This window comes from Pseudopipra pipra, chromosome 8 (assembly GCF_036250125.1).
Source record: "Pseudopipra pipra isolate bDixPip1 chromosome 8, bDixPip1.hap1, whole genome shotgun sequence".
Classification (NCBI taxonomy): Eukaryota; Metazoa; Chordata; class Aves; order Passeriformes; family Pipridae; genus Pseudopipra; species Pseudopipra pipra.
The window spans coordinates 26,542,468-26,558,735 of NC_087556.1; the positions used below are offsets into that span (position 1 = coordinate 26,542,468).

The 16,268-nt window shown below is 39.5% G+C and overlaps 1 long non-coding RNA gene across 1 annotated transcript; it reads left to right on the top strand.

Moving 5' to 3' along the window:
* Positions 1-1,429: 1,429 nt before the first annotated feature.
* Positions 1,430-6,794, top strand: LOC135418458 (uncharacterized). The gene is made up of 2 exons (XR_010432453.1): positions 1,430-1,580; positions 4,766-6,794. It is a non-coding gene; the product is annotated as an uncharacterized LOC135418458 (long non-coding RNA).
* The last annotated feature ends 9,474 nt before the right edge of the window (positions 6,795-16,268 follow it).

A 16,268-nucleotide genomic window follows, 5' to 3' on the forward strand; every position in this document is an offset into this window, starting at 1 on the left:
CAGTCTCACGGTAAACTGAGGATGTGGGTGATTGATAGAGGTCTGGAAGCTGGCTGGAATGCTGGTCCCAGCAGTTGAGAATCAGCTGACTGGAAAATGTCTGGGGTTTGCCCTGCATTTCTCTTTGCAAATAAGGCAAACTGCATATTCATCTGCCTTTGGCAGAGCATCATCAGGAGATGAGAAGAAATTATAATCTCCTTCTTCTTAGCACTGCAGAGGCTGAACATGGAGTACTGTTTCTGCTGTGGGCCCCCAGTTTGAGAGGAACATGGAGAAACTGAGGAAGGTTACAAGTGGAGGGTTACGACGGTGGTGAGCACACAACCTACAAGGAGTTGATTGAGAGCTGAGCTTGTTTAACCTGGAGAAGAGGAGGCCAAGGGGTTATCAATCATCAGCCAATGATTACTTGAGAGGGAGTTACAAAGATGAAGAAGCCAAACACTTCTTGGCTGAGACAGCTACTAAAACAAAGAGAAGACAAAATTGATGTTTGTAATGTTCAGACTGAAAACTAGAAAAAGCTCACCCAGAAAGATAGTGCTATGCCAGGACAGGATTGTAAAATAACCCTAAGGAAGACAAAGCTGTGGCCAGTCTGATCTGTAATGATGGTGGCTTGGCTTCAAGTGAGAGGCTGGTCTCTCAAAACAAACATTTATTTGAATATTTGAATATTCAAAAATAGGTCAAGAAGAAGACATATCTACAGCTAAAGGCAGGCTTAAATCCCATCTCTCCTCAAGATAAAGCCAGTAACCTGTTCCAATGACAAATGATTCCTAGGTTCCACATGAGCTTAGATACCATCCTGCAGTGAAATTCGGGTTCTTCCAGAGACCTGTCTAGTTCTCCCTGTATCTCCAGCACTGGTTTAACAAACCAATGGGGACTCTTTGACAATTTTGTCCTCTTGGGTCCCATCCCACCTACCCATGGTATTGTTACCAAATATTGTTGCCAAACCTTTGCAGAGTCCTACAGCACTCCTAACATTTATTTGAGAGTGGGGTAATGGAGTTCTAGGTCTAATGTAGTGCTACTACCAGTGATACATCCATTGGCAAACAACAGCTGAGGACAGTTGTCCTATAACATCCTAGATTTGGCCATACTAGAAAAACTGGGCTTTACTTTACTCTCTCTGTTGTTCCCCTGGGCAACTATCTGTCATTTTCATTCCATCATCTTCTAGCCCTTTCCAGTTCCTCGAGAGAATTGTGGCTGTGGGATGCCTCTGATTGTCTTGCAACCTTGCAAATTTGCAATTTGAAGCAGACTGATCATGTGCAGATAATAGTTTCCTGTGAACAATAAATATGAGTCAAAGCACCTTCCAGAGAGTCAGGATACTTCAGTAACATAAATCTTCTTAAAAGCCTAAAAGGCATAAAAATCATTTGTATTTTCTCCCTTTTCTAGAGATTACTGAACTTTAGTCATCACTGGGGAAGTTTGCCTGACACTCTCTCAGCTCTGGGTTTATCTGCATTGACAGGACAATAAAAATTCTTGTCTATCACTCTACTGCTGTCACCTTTGGCTTCTGCACTTTGTAGTGGAAGAATTTAATGGAGGTAAGAGAATAATGATGAAGAGAAGATTACAAACTTAATGGCCTGTGAATGGTGTTTATAGTTTGTCATCATTACAGATGGTGTTTTCTTGCTTGTGCACCTTGCTTGATTTCTCTTACCCGAAATGTTGACAAAGTAGGAGTTCCAGTTACAACTAAAGATAAAATATCTAGCAGAAGAAAGAAAAGGCAGAAATAATATTATTCTTCTATCCTACCTTCTTACTACAAGAAACGTAAAAAATATGAAAAAAATGAGAACCCTAGAGGCTGATGGAAGATGTGAGCTTGCTCTTTGGCGGTATTTTATTTCAGAACTGAAAAAAACGACCAGGCAAAAATTTCTGTGAGGCAACTTTGTCCTGCCTCAGTGATGCATTATTTCTTAAGTCATGGTCAGAAGTCCTTTTCTGGAGACATTAGCATCACTCTCAGGTCAAGCAACAGAGCTTTTCACACACACACTCCCATGGTACACAATCAGGAGAGAAAGATTTGGTCATCATTTAAAACTGTTTTTACTAACCCAGCTCGTTTCTGCCTAAAACAAGGTAGAGGATACTAACATGAATTTTACTGCTAGATGATAAGCAGTGGAATACTTCCCAACAGACATCCACATCTGAACATTACAGTGCATAGACAGAGACACCTTTCCCATTGGTGCAGCTGTTAGGAAGGTTAGTGTTTTCATAGGATCTATCTGGCCAGAATCTAAGGCAGATGAAGAGAGGGAAACTTCCTCTGATATTTTCTCTCTCCAGCCTTGTAGCTTCTTCAGCAGCTTCTTCAGCACCTTCTCAGATCTGTGGTATCCATCTTCTGTGGCTGGGTGGCACAGGGAGCAGTACATCCTCTAATAAGAGCAGAAGAAGCAGGCATGAGAGACATCATGTCAGCTCCACATCTGATGAGAAACTCCAAACTTCTGACCAAAGTGTCATAAGGAAGGATTTGGAGTGGGTAGTAGAAAATCAGGAGAAATCCGTATTTCTGTGTTGTCAATCTTTTCATTGTGAATCATGTAGTGAATTTCAGGCTCCTGATGTCATGGGTTTATACAAGATTATAAATTTTCTTTGTCTGTTTTTTCTTTCTTTAAAAAAATAAGGAAAAAACACTAGTCCTCCTATGGAGAACGTGAAGACAAAGTTCCTGTTGGCTCTAAATCTAATCTGAAGTGTTTCAACAGAAAATACAAAGACAAAGCAGTCAAATTAAAACATTCCATTTGAGCACTTTGGAAAGGAAGGGTTTCCTCTTTCTTTTTTTCTCTTTTTTTTCCTTAAAAATGGTTTTCCAGAACTATTTTACACAGCCACAAAGATTTTTTAGACTATGTATATTTAAAATATATGTGGTACGTAAAAGGAAAAAAAATAATGTTTTTCAAGCTGAACAATCTGTTACATTCAGCTTGAAATTAATCTTAGATTTCTGAGTCTCTTTTATCCCTTTATTTAACTCCAATTGGCTATGGAATTAAAAAAAAAAACAGCTCTTCATATGACTTAAATTAATTGAGATGTTTTCCAGAACACTTTCCAACATAAAATAATTTCTTTCCATAAGTTTGGTCCTGGGTTTATATCTTGCCCACAGCTCTTAGCAATTTACCCGGGATGTTTGTGGATGTAGCACCTGAAAGACTAAGCTATATAAAGTTCATATACAGATATTTGCTTCTGGTAAACAGGACCCTGGTAACGTTAATTTATTTTAGGGTTAAACTTGATATTATGTATAAAAGGACTCTTTAAAATAATTTCAAAATTAGTTAAAATTTTGTCAGGTTTTGATCAATGCCTTAGAAAGAATAAAAAAGAAAGAAATCCCCTTATCATCAGTCAAAAGACTTTCTTCTAGAAGAATGAGGTTTATGAAATAAGGGTGATGAAAAAACAATAATTCTGTCTGTTTAATATATGTATACACACATAAAGGTCAATAAATAGCCCAAGCAATGGAAGCAACTCATAAGCCATGCTTCTGCTGATTTCATTGCAAGCATTCCCTGAGATTACATTTATTTTTGTGAGTATTGTTGCCATGGATGGCTCTGTGTGTTTAATATCTATTCTCATGGAAAGAAAGTATAGGGGAAAAACCCTATTTGCATATATTTTCATGCAATTAATAATAATTCAGGGTTTGTGCTTTTCTTATGCCAAAACCGTGCTTGCCAGTATTTACAGCCCTCCAAATGCATATGTTAGTCCAAATCTGAATCGCTTTGATTTTCTCCTCTCTTTGAAACATTGTTTGTTCAGAAGATATTAAGTGTGCTTCTCTTTTGTCTTCATTCAACCTAGAGTAGTTTTTAACATTTTTTTAAAGACTCCTTGATATTCTGTTTTAAAATGGCTTCAATTTTCATTCTGACCAAGTCTCCATGTACATTTTGGTTTATTTATGTCTGATTGCAATCAGTGGGAGTCTTTTCATTGATTTCAATGGAATTTGGATCAAGTTCATTTGGAGCATAACTTACATATGTTTGCTGTCATGGAATAAGCCAGCTGTCAGAGCAGCAGCATCCAGGGAACTTGAGAGAACAAGGATTAAATTCAGGATCTCAGATCTTGCTTGGTCAGAACTTAAGCAAGTCCTGGTTTATTAGTGGTGACTGCCCTAAATAACACATCGTGAACGTCTGCCCTTTCACTGCAGTAAGAGCTTCTTTTTCAACTCAGTATCTCCCAGTAGTCAGATCATTTTAATCTTTAATATGATGCCTCTCTCTCCTGCAAGTTTCCCTTATCATGATTTCAAATCCTCATTGACACACTCTGGGTATTTTGCTGTCTTAAACATCTGCTGAAGGACTCTTTGAGATGCAGACTTAACATCTTTTATAGTTAAGTTCTTTTTGCACTTTCCAAATGAGGCAAAAATTGACAAACAAGGAATGGAGCCTGGATTGTTTTTCCTGTTTGTTTTCTTTTGTTTTGTCATGTAGGTGCATCTCTCTGCACTATCTTATTTTGTCTTTGTTGTTGTTGTTTTGCCAGACAACGTAATTATCTTGATTGGTGGGTGGCCAACAAAGTTTTAATTAGATCCAGGGGGATTTGAGCAGGACTATGTATTTTTAAAAAAAGGCAAAACAACGTTGCTAGAATTATTGTTTATTTATGTTGTGAGACGTCTTCTGTGAAATACGACATTGCCTTTTTGCATCTCCAGTTCTGCCCTCTCTTCTCCTGCCCTGCTCTCTCACTTGGTTCACAGGGAATGGTGAACTGGCATTAACATCCTTGCACTGAGGCAACACTGCCAAGCTCTTGCTGCTGCATAATGTCCAGGAGCTCAAATTCTGCCAAACAGAGCCATTGATCCTTCAGCTTGTGCCAGTTCAAAGGAACATAGGATGCATATCCAGCTTTGTAGAAGGGCTGACAAGTGATTTGGGGCAGACAATTGGCATGGACATCAGTGAGCAACACTGAAGGCAGGGTAAAGACTGCATTGGGGAGATCTTTTTGGCTGGTTATGGTTATTAGTTTTTGACTGTAAAAGGGTTGTTTTTATTTATTCAGATGTCTAAAAATATCCTGGTAATGAATTAACCTGAATAGGGGGAGGAGGACAGCAGAACGCATATTGATTTTCTAAAAGCAGGCAAGAATGCTGTTATTTTCCAATTAACGTTCAGTATTCCAGAACTATCCAGCTGGAAAGAACCAGCTAAGCAACAGCAAGCTTTTTGCTTTCTGCACTTTTTCTAGTGATATTTTTCTCATTAAACTTCTTTAAAAAGGGCCCTAATAGCAACTTCACCATTTCTTTGGCTAATGGTGATTAACTTGTCGTGGACTCCACTGGGGTGTCTATGGAGTAACTGGTGGGTATCCAACTGTTCATGCTGAAGCAGAAGACATGATCATCTAAAGCCTGCCCCTGCTCCAGTACTGGAGAAAAGTGTGAGAGGCAAACTATCTGAATGCAGCATTCATGATAAGGATGCTTCTCTATAAAACTCACAGCAGATCTGGGTTTCTGGTGGGACTGCTGATGTCCTGTAGTCTGATTCTGGCTGAGTCACCCTTTTCTTTCCACTTTTCTTTTTTATTATATCTGTCATAACATCCATGCCTCTTCCTGCTTATGTCTTGCGGTTTCTTATGGTTTAGTATACTTGAGGCTCACCAGATTCAATAGCAAACAATGAGTGAAAATTACACCCTTCAAGTCCCCCTTAGTGACTACTGACTGACTAGACCTGAATCATGTGGCCAGGAGCAGCCTGCACCACAAATCCAGCAGGCAGCACAGAGTCACACCACTGGCTCTCCAGTGAGACCAAGCATTAGATCCTGCAGCTCATATTATGTACCCAAAGCATTGAGCACTGATAACAGGAAAGCAGATTGGAAGCAGTGAAATTACCACCTTTCTGAGTAAACATGTGCACACACAGGTCAACATACATTCGCATAAATTGAGATCCTTATTTTTTAACAGGTTCCCTGAGGTTTTATCTGAGTTTTCAAGTCTTCTCTGCTTTCTGAATTTTTATTTTTCTCTCTTGCAAGTTGCCCTTTTCAAATTATTAACTTGTGCAGGGGTGAACTTTACTGAGTTCAAGCAACAGCAGAACTTGTCTGGCTAACAGTATGCACTGTATTTCCTTGCAATTTGTCTCTCTCATCCCAAATGCTCAAGGGAATATGGCTATAGAAAGTCCACCCTGGGACTTTCCCTGGTATACAGGTTATGGAAACAAGTGCTGAAGCAGAATTCGGCTTTTCTCCATCTTGGACTTGGCAAAGTGTTTGTTAAAACTACAAGCACCCATTACTATTATAGTGAGATGGAACTTTTGCCAGATATTTCTGAACAGTTTTGCATAAATTTCAATATATATGTTCTTATTTAGCAAATGTTTATTTAGCTATCACTGTAGTTTTCCTTTAAGGGTCTACCAAGGGCCCAGGGAGAGTGACAAAACCACCAGCTTTTGCTGAGGAATGATATGCCCTGCAGTTATATGTGTGTTTTCAGTCTGGAGACAAATTTTAGGGCCTGGATTTATTTATAGTGTCTAATAGATGCTTTGATAATTATGTGCATGGGAATGGAAAACAAATTCTCCAGATTAAAAAGCATAAAGAAAGTGTGTTTGGATTAGCATGATCAACTGAAAGCATCCATTTGATTCTTGGTATATATATATATAATTTACTAAGCTGCAAAATAAACATACTCTACTGTTCCTCTGTTGAAGGCTCCAGCTGTAAATATTTCATTACTTAAAAAATGTATTGCTATTAGATAGGTCTTTTAGTATTCAGCAGAAACAAGTTTTAAGAAATAAAATAAATAAAAGAATAAAAAAATCATTTCTGTTTCCTTTTATAAACATACCATTTCAGTTGGGTGAAAATTGCTCTGCCACCTGTTGGGTGCTGGCAGAATCATCCCACAAGTGGGGGTTTTATTAGCTTTGAAGGCATAAATTCCTGCACTTACAAGTGTGGTTGTAATTACATCATGACCTGGTCTGTCTCTCCCTGTCCTGCCACTACATTACAGGTCATCACCTCTAAGGAAAACAGATCTGCTTCTTGTATTATGCAAGGGAACAAAGTCTAGATGAGGAAAGGAGGAAATTCATCAGACAAACAGAAACATCATCCACTAAAGGAGAGAGAAGCAGAGCACAAACTCCCTCTTCACATGAAAATACTAAAAATACAAACAAGTAGCCTGGGAAAAAAGACTTGTGACTAAGGTTGGGGAGTTTCATGGCAAAAAGGTCCCATGGGACCCTTATAGAAAGACAGGCAGTGACCTGGTGACACCATGGTTATAGCTTTTCTTTGCATGACTAGGACACTTCTGGTGATCACCCTGCTTTACTTGAAATGGACAAACCCCATGCTTTTGTAGAGTATTTCAGGATGGTTTCTTCCTGAATTTGAAGGAGAGGAAAAAAAAAAAAGTATGGAATTCTTCAGTGTTTTTCCACCGTTGGAATTCTTTTCCTGAAAAAAACCCCAAAACCAAAAACAACCAAAAACCAAACATCTGAGGCTTTTGTGGAATAATTTGGTAATGTTGGGTGCCTCTTTTGATTCAGGACATTATGCGGTTTGCTGTCAAAAACCTGACACTGTAAGCACAGGATTAAATGTGAGTGCATAGATACCTGGGAAGATTTTTGTTCTGCATGTGACATACCGAAGTCACGAATAATCACACAATTTGCTGCCCATGTAGAACTTTGGCACTGGGTACATCAACTATTTCACTTCTCAAGAATAGGTCCCCATAAAACAAACAGCGTGCCTGAACATCATGAAGTACCATTTTTTCCAATTTATTATTGTACTTCTTGGAATCCTTAAGGAGCCTCAAACAGAACATTGAACAAACACAACAGTCCCTTCCTATAAAAAGTTACAGTCCAAGTTATCCAAGTGTTGGGAGCAGTTAGCCTATACACAGAGGAGTTGAAAGCCATCCAACATTAAATCAGAGTAAATTACATGGCTGAGACAAAACTTCACACCAAAATATTGCAAGATTAAGCCTTCAGAATACATTGTAATGTAGGTTGTTCTCCAAGCATGGCAACAGATATCCCCTCTTCCTCCACTGAATATTAAGACAGTAAAAAAACTGAGAAGGGGGTTGCTTTGCAGATTTGCAGTCTCTCCTGAAACTTTTTTTCTCTTTCTAACAGTCCTGAAGAACTGTTCTGGTCCTCAGCTATGAATTCTCTTTACAAAGTAAATTCCATATGTAGGAACAGCTGCAGCTGTAGGTTGGGGTTTTCCAGCATTGACATGAGAGTACTTTGTGTCACTTGAAGAGCTATTGAAAACTCTTATGAAATACTGACATTTCAAGGCAGACTTCTTTGCAGAAATCTGAAAAAACTTCAACCGATTTTACATGTCATCAAAACTCAAAACACAGATACTCTGACTGCTGCAATTTTCTCACTATTTTCTTATTTCTAAACAGTATTTGACAAACATTGAGATGTTATAATAGTTATTTTCTTATTAAAATATATATTGAGTTATATGAAAAGTTTCATGTCTATGGAAAATTACGTACAATCTTCATGAGCACACTCTGAGTCCTCATTTGGAATAATAATCTGAAAATGAGATAAATTTCCCTCATTTGCTCATGTATGCAAATTTGGCACAGGGTACCTGAACTGAAATTATGAACTGAGAACTGATAATATACATCACATATGGTACAATTCAGTAAATATATTAATTTATTTATGGAGCATTTAGGGAGTCTGAAAAGGCTGTCAAGAGGATGCCTGCAGCCTTGCTTTCTGACAGTATTAGGTAATTTATCACCATTTCAGCTACACCCTGTTCACAGCAACATGTCTTGAAAGTGCTAACATAGATTTCTCAAAAAGGCTGATAGCTGACTTCTTGCATTCCTCAAGAACTGTCTCAAGAGCTGATGATGCATTACATTGGAAAAAAGGGATGAACAGAAAGACATCATTGCTCTGACTGCGTTCAACTCTGTGTCCAGCTCACACTCCACCACTCCTCCTCCAGGTTCATTTCAGAGACAGTATTTGTTACTTCATTTTGTTCCCTACTGTCCTGTAAACTTCCTCACAGCAATAAAGTTTGAGGAGGTAGCCTGAGGAAAGGAGTGACTTCAGGAGCTAACTGACTGCTCAGCTTGTTACCCTGTGGCTCTGCAGCTGGATTATGTATCCTGCATAATCACTGTAACAGTCGGGGGAGCCCATCTGTGTCAACAGCTCCAGAGGTCTGATCTTCAGCTGAGATAGGTCAAGTTGGCTCCAGTGGGGCCACCCTGTTTTTCCTCAGGACGTGGTCTCATGAATGTCACCCAAGAGTCTATCTCTAACTGCAAAAAACTCAGCCTTGGCTCAGCCTAGCACTGAACAGCGCTCTACTGTAAATATCTACTGCAAGGAAAGGATGGTCTCAAGAAAGACCATGATGTTTGTGAGTCCTGCTGTCCCAGCCTGGATTCGTCCTGTAGGCTAAGAAGGAAGGTGGACTTCTTCCAAGCAGCATGGAAAAATTACCTTGGGGTGTGCACGTATCAGGGTAAACTGATGGAGTTTCTCATGCTCTGAAGAATAATCCCTAACCATGCGTAAAATCACGGTGGCTTCTGTTCTGTGGTGATAGTCTTCACAATCAACATAGTGAGTCAAGGTCACCTGGGATCACATGCCTGAGAGCAACAAAAAGAAGATGCCAAGAAAGGAATATAAGTCTCAGGCAGTCATGAAGTAATACTTCTTCAGAACATTCTCCAATCTCTAGCAGTTTGCAGCTCAAGGACTGCCCAAAGCAAACTCATGTATGTGCAGTAATTCTGAGTGGATTTCCCTTCATGAGTTTGTCCAGTCTGTGCTTGAATTTGTGCAAACTCTACATATCCCCCTACCCTGAAGCAAGGAATTTCATAGCCACACCCTGTATGACGAATTACCTCTTTTGCTTCCTTTGAACATGAGAGTTGCTGGCTATTCATGTATCAGAGAAGGAACAAAACAAGTGGTCCTACCTCGTCTCCCTACTCAGGAGCCAGAACATTTCTCTACTAAAAGTTATCCATGCCTGCGATAATCTAGCCGAGCACTGGATAAACATGACATAAAACTAATCAGCATTTCATGCACTTCCAGGTGAAAGTTTAGATAATGCAAAGCATTTGTTTTCTACTCCAAATCATCCCAATTTCAAGGGCATTTATAACCTGACTTTTTACACTATACTTAGCTAAAACATGCCCCATTAGCTCACATGCAAACCTTCATGCCTCCATAGCACAAATTTATTTTCTCACCTTCCTCAGATGGTATTTCTTACTTCATTGTTGAAGCTCAAATTGATTTACTGCCCCCAAACACAATTCAAATGCTCTACGGTTTCCTGGCCCCTTTAAACTCTCCTCAATGGTAACTGATATGGAAGTGCTGTCCAGGTCCTCGCATTTAACATCATTTGATTCTTCTCTCCCTGTCCTCCATCTCCCTCACTTCCCCTTATTTGTATTCTCATCAGTGTCACATTAAATGCCGCAGAACACGCTTTTAGGGTAATAACAGGCCTGAAGTTTATGAAAAAAAAGATTGATATCAGCTTCATAAAACTCAGGGGAAGCAATATCTTTTCTGCGCCTTGCCATCCCTTTAACTGCAGCTACCTTTATACATTGTGGAGGGAGAGAAAAGTTAAAAAAAAAAGATAGGAGAGAAAAAAGACGATATCTCCAAGCAGCAGTGGGATTTTGGTACCTGGTATGCCATTAATTTCTTTATCGCTTTAACAGCACGGAAGTTGCACTTACTTCTTTGTGTATTTCAGTGGTGTGCTTCTTTCAAGGGCTTGGTAATCTTTTTCCTTAAATGTCAGTAGATTCTGAAATGCTCAAGCTTTGTAACCAGTGGTTTACAGCCGTCACACACCAAAAGGGCAGCAGACGAAGAAACTGTCTCTTATTGTAAAGAAACTGAATGTATGCCAAGTATCAGGATGGAAGGAGAAACAAGGCAGTGAAATCAGGCTGGAGCTTTACACTGATGCCCAAGCTGGTGGCACCCAGGTACCCACTGTGAAACCTGCACCCCCAGGCTGAATGGTCTCCCTCACCTGTTTACCAGCAAGTTGGTTCTTCTGATTATGAACCCAAAGCCATGTTTGGATTAGGGTCATACTCACTCTATGGTTTAGAATCTTTGAATACAGGACTTGATTTGGGATCCATCACTTGCTTCAGCACTCATTCCATCAGATCTCACGCCTCCAGAGCAGCATCTGTGTCAAACACAGCCTGATGCAGCTGCAGGAGGTGAGGGTGGACTGTGGATCTGACAAAGCTCAAGGATTCTGGCATGGCTATCTTTTCTAGGGTTGTACACCAGTTAAACAGCATGAAACTTTTGTGCAAAACCTACCTGCATTTATTCCAGGAGGCACTGGAGAGGCAAAGAGAAGTAATAGACCACTCAGCCTTACAGCACCTGGAGATCCAGGAAATTGCCCATATGCCTTAGAGCAGCATCTCCTATATCCCTGTATCTTTCTGAATCAGTGCCATGTAGACCTTAGCAAAGTTTTTCCAATGAATTTCTCTTTCAATGGCCTGTTTTTCTATTCCCAAGTTATGGTTTAACTTTTAGTTCTGCATGTTGGAAGACTGACATAGGTACAGTTAAGAAAGCTTTTTCTATTTATTTTTCTTCCCTTTTTTTGGGCAGTCATAGTTTGTGGTTCTTAACCTTGATAGTAGATATTAAATTCAACAAAAAAGTAAAAGTCATTGCATTTCAGCTTTCTGCTTCACTGCCTCTGAATACTTGAGTTGCCCCCATTTTTTAATATATTTTAAATGCTGCCAATTTAGCAAAACTTGCTGAAATAGGCAGATGAGGGGTGGGAGAACCTGAAGAAGGAAGCTACCTTGCTAAAACCATCCCACTAATCCCACCAACTTGTCAGTGCTTGCCAGAAGCCATAGCAAAACAACAAACAGGCTTTTTATTTTCAAAATAGTCCAAATTGTACCAGCCCCACCTTCCCCAGGTGTCAACAGGCAAGTTGCTGTAATACAGCTATCCTAGCAGAGAAATAATTCTTCACTTAGTAAACTCACTGGGAGTTTCTGCACAGGCTTTTCTCTGAGCTCTGGAACAGGCCATATAGACCTTTATTCCTTCACAGGGATATGCCAATAGGTGTCCACTCTAATGCACAGCATCCGAAGATGGAAAATAAAGAGATGATTTTGAAATCCTGAATTGAGGTAATATTTTTATTTATTCTCCCTTCTTCCCTTTTCAGTTTTTTTTCTGTCTAAGGGAAGGGTTTTCCAGGTGTGAGCCCAACTCAGCTAGATGGGTGATGACTGACCATGCAAAAAGGGAAGGCATTCAGCAGATTGCAATGTCAAAGAAATGGGCAGAGGATTAATAGATATCAAGGAGCTGTGTTGTCATGTAATCACTGAATGTAGTCACTGAGTATAGGCCTTTCCCCACTAATTCCGATATCAAGCCCATCAAAGTGTTTTCTTAGTCACAAATATGTAAAAATGAAGTAATCTCAGTAAAGTGTTTAGTAAACAAACATTGCCTGTCCCAGAGGACTCTGAAGTATGATTGAAAAGCTTTTATAAGCATCATAGCTTGTTCTGAAAGAGTAATACAGCTACAGCTTTCAAGCTAAACATCCTTTGGGTTGCAGAGTGAAAGGACATCACAGAGCTGAGTTAACCACCAAAAGAAATTGAGTAAAAGAGCCCAAATTGACTGATCAGCCTTCAGGTTCAGAGTAGGCCCCTCCTTTCTGAAAAATATTAAAGAATGAAGTATCTTTTTTCTTCCCAGGTGAAGGAACATCTCAGGGTATAGCACAGGATGACCCAACTGAAATAAAATAATTCTATAGATGCCATGAGTCTGTTATAGGAAGCTAGCAAAGCCTCAACCCAAAATCAGATCCAAGCCTTGGAGAAACACATAAGTAGATTGAATGAACCTTGTTGGTTGAAGAAACATCTCCAAACTGGTGAATTAATATTGCAGACCTAAGATTATTAACTGGAAAGCTAAGGGGATTTTGCATTGGTATGTTGCTACTGAATTTATTCTCTAGCCTGTGCCGCCTTGGCTGCCTCAGCCCATCTCCTGCAGCTGCTGGGATTCGGCTCCTTCTCTGCTTTACAGTCTAACAGAGACAGAAGCGCATCCAACTTCAGGAGCTACTTCTGGCACTTGATAACTCTGGATGCAGTGTTGTTACTGTGTCTGGAGATTTGTGCTTGGTGAGGGACGCCTCAGGAGCCACCTCTGTCCCTGGGTGTGCTTTGCTCTGCCTGGAGACCTGGGCTGCCTTCATCTGGTGTCAGAGGCAACAGCTGTTAAATAATAAGTATCAAGAGGAAGCAAGTGAGAGGAAGAGACACAATTTACTGAATAATAATGCCAAAATTCAATGCACCAGAGCATTTTGATTTAGCCATTTCAGGGACTGGCAGCCCACAAAGCAGCACTTCAAGAACATTGCAAATGTTCTTGAACAGGGAGAAAGTACACAGATCTTATCCTGGGACATGGAGCAGACAAATATTTAAACCCTTAGCCAACTGCTTCTCGAAACAGTCCTTCTCCTGCCACCACAGACCCTTCCATCACTGCTATTTATCTGAAAATGGAGATAATAAAAGTAACTTAAAGGAAGATGAAGTTTGCTAGGTCTTTGGTTCATTAACAGTAGCCAGAACCAGCAGCAGCAATCTCATAGTGATTCCAGCTGTTTTAAGGGAAATTATGGACAAGGAAGTAGTTTTCTCAAGGAAAATGTTGAAAATCACTGTAATAAAAGTTCTTTCTGTCTAAAAGATGAGCCTGAAGCACAGTGGCTGGATTGAGTCCCATATGGCTACCAAAGCACTTGAACCCAACATGTAGGCATTTAGCTCCAAAAAATGGTCAAAAGAGCCTGTGAGGGCAGCACAGACAATACCAGCTCTTCCTGAGAAAGCTTTTGCAATTATTGCAGATCAATATCAAGCTATACTGACTGGAAGCAATTCTTACTTTAAGACATCTCTACTCTTCATTTATACTTCTGAGGACAGAATCACTCTCACCCTTTTTACTGTTCCACAAGGAGACTTGGGCAATTAATTTTGTTTTACCACTAATTCAGAGTGGGTGAAGATTTCAGATATAAACTGAAGGAGCATCCATGGATGCAATGAAAAGCACAGCTCATGAAGATCATTTCACAATTCACTTTAGTGACCTTGTCCTTTCTCTCAGTTTGACCTTTCAAAAATATTTCAACTCTGAAACAAAGTGCAAATCTATAGCTTTTCCTCTTCCCCACTCCATTCCACCCTGCTTTTTGAAGGTCCTCTCTGCCCTGATTTTATCTCCACTGCTGTACATCACATATGTCCCATTAGAATTTCTGTGGAGGTCACAATTTTTCACCAGCTCATAAGAACATGCACTTTGATGCAATCCAGTAGGAGCCCAGTTATGCAGATGTACAAGTCAAAATAAACAGGAAAATCTTTTTGGTTTATCTAAAGTTATAAATCATGCCCAGCATCCTTTATTTCCATAGCAGAACAACTACATTACTTCTTTGAGCATTGTATGTGCACATAAATATATATATAGAGAGAGATATGCACATATAAGCCCCACACATATATTATATGTACAGATGTAAGTACACACATACTGTCCATGTTGATACATAAAGTATATGTTATTGATTCCCCTGGTTCACTGATTTTCCAGTGTTATCACTCTTTTTTCTGATAACAGCAATCAGGATCTGTGAAAATGGGTATTTTTGAATATATGGCATTCCACCTTCCCAAACATTAGTCTATATAAGACATATATGGGAATATACATCTGTTTGCAGTTTATTAGTTATTCCTCTAATTCTGTAGTTGAAGATCTTAAATTCAATTTTGCTTATGATCCAATAAGGATTCTTTATAAAAGAAAAAGGTTTTTCCTTCCTCCCTCTTTGTAAGAGGAGTCCCAGCAGGCACATTAAATTTTCTCTCAAGAATCCTTCAGGGATGGGTTTGACTTGTCTGTTTCCTTATAAAACTTTGTTGGAATCAGCTTGATTATAGATAAATTTCCATCTGGAAGGAAAGACACACAGAAGAAAATGCTGGAACCTGGCTGTCTTCTGCAAACGTCCATTGATTAACTCAGTTATCTTCATGCCTAGGATGTTCTGATTTCAGTGTACTGCTGCAACATAATAACAAATCAGGTTGCTGCTATTTATTTCCTTATTGCTGGCAACAGAAAGACACCAACACAGTGCAAGGAGAGGAAATTGTCTCTTGGTAAAGATTAAAACTGTGATTTGGGATATTATTTGAAGACATGGTCTAATTAAAAAAAAATTTCAATTAAGGAGCTACAAAAAGATCTACATATCTAGTCACCCGTCAGACATTATTAAAATAGGTCAAGCTATTGTTTGGTATTTTTTCATCCCTAGGAACTTTAACAAGAACAATATCCAAAAAAATAGTCCCAAAATAAAGAAGTGGTCAAAAGTTTTGAAACACATACAAAGGGATAAAAAAAAAAAAAAAAAACACCTGGGCATTCAGTTTCACTGAATGTTAAATAATACATTTCAAAGGTCCTGCGCCAAACCAAAAATGTTGGTTTTGTTGTCTCTGATTCTGAAAAATCTTAGTAGTACTTGATTTTAGGAGATTTTATCTTAGTGTGTCAGAGTACTCATGAGGAGTTCCTGAGAGAGATTCAATTTCTCCAATGCTCCAGGCAAATATTCAACTGTTTTGGTGTGGGGAGGAGAATCTCAGGCACAAATTTCACGCAGTGCTGGTCTCAGTCTGTCTCTGCTTAAGTATTCTGCGTGTAACCTGGTAAATGGCTGGCATGAAAACTCTCATCTCTCCATCCATAAAGAACATGAAAGGTTATAGCCTCAATATACAGCTGCTCTGCTTCTCAGCTCTCCTGCCCAACTCCCAGCATGTAAGTCACACACTGTGTTATGAAACTGTGGGAAAGATGATCCTGAAAACTCTGTGGCTGAAGCCAAAGGAGAAGAGAGCTACCTTATTCCATCTCCCTTGCTCTCAGTTGGTCTTCATGACCAATTTGCAGCCTCTGTACTTCCGCATTTACATGGTCAGGGAG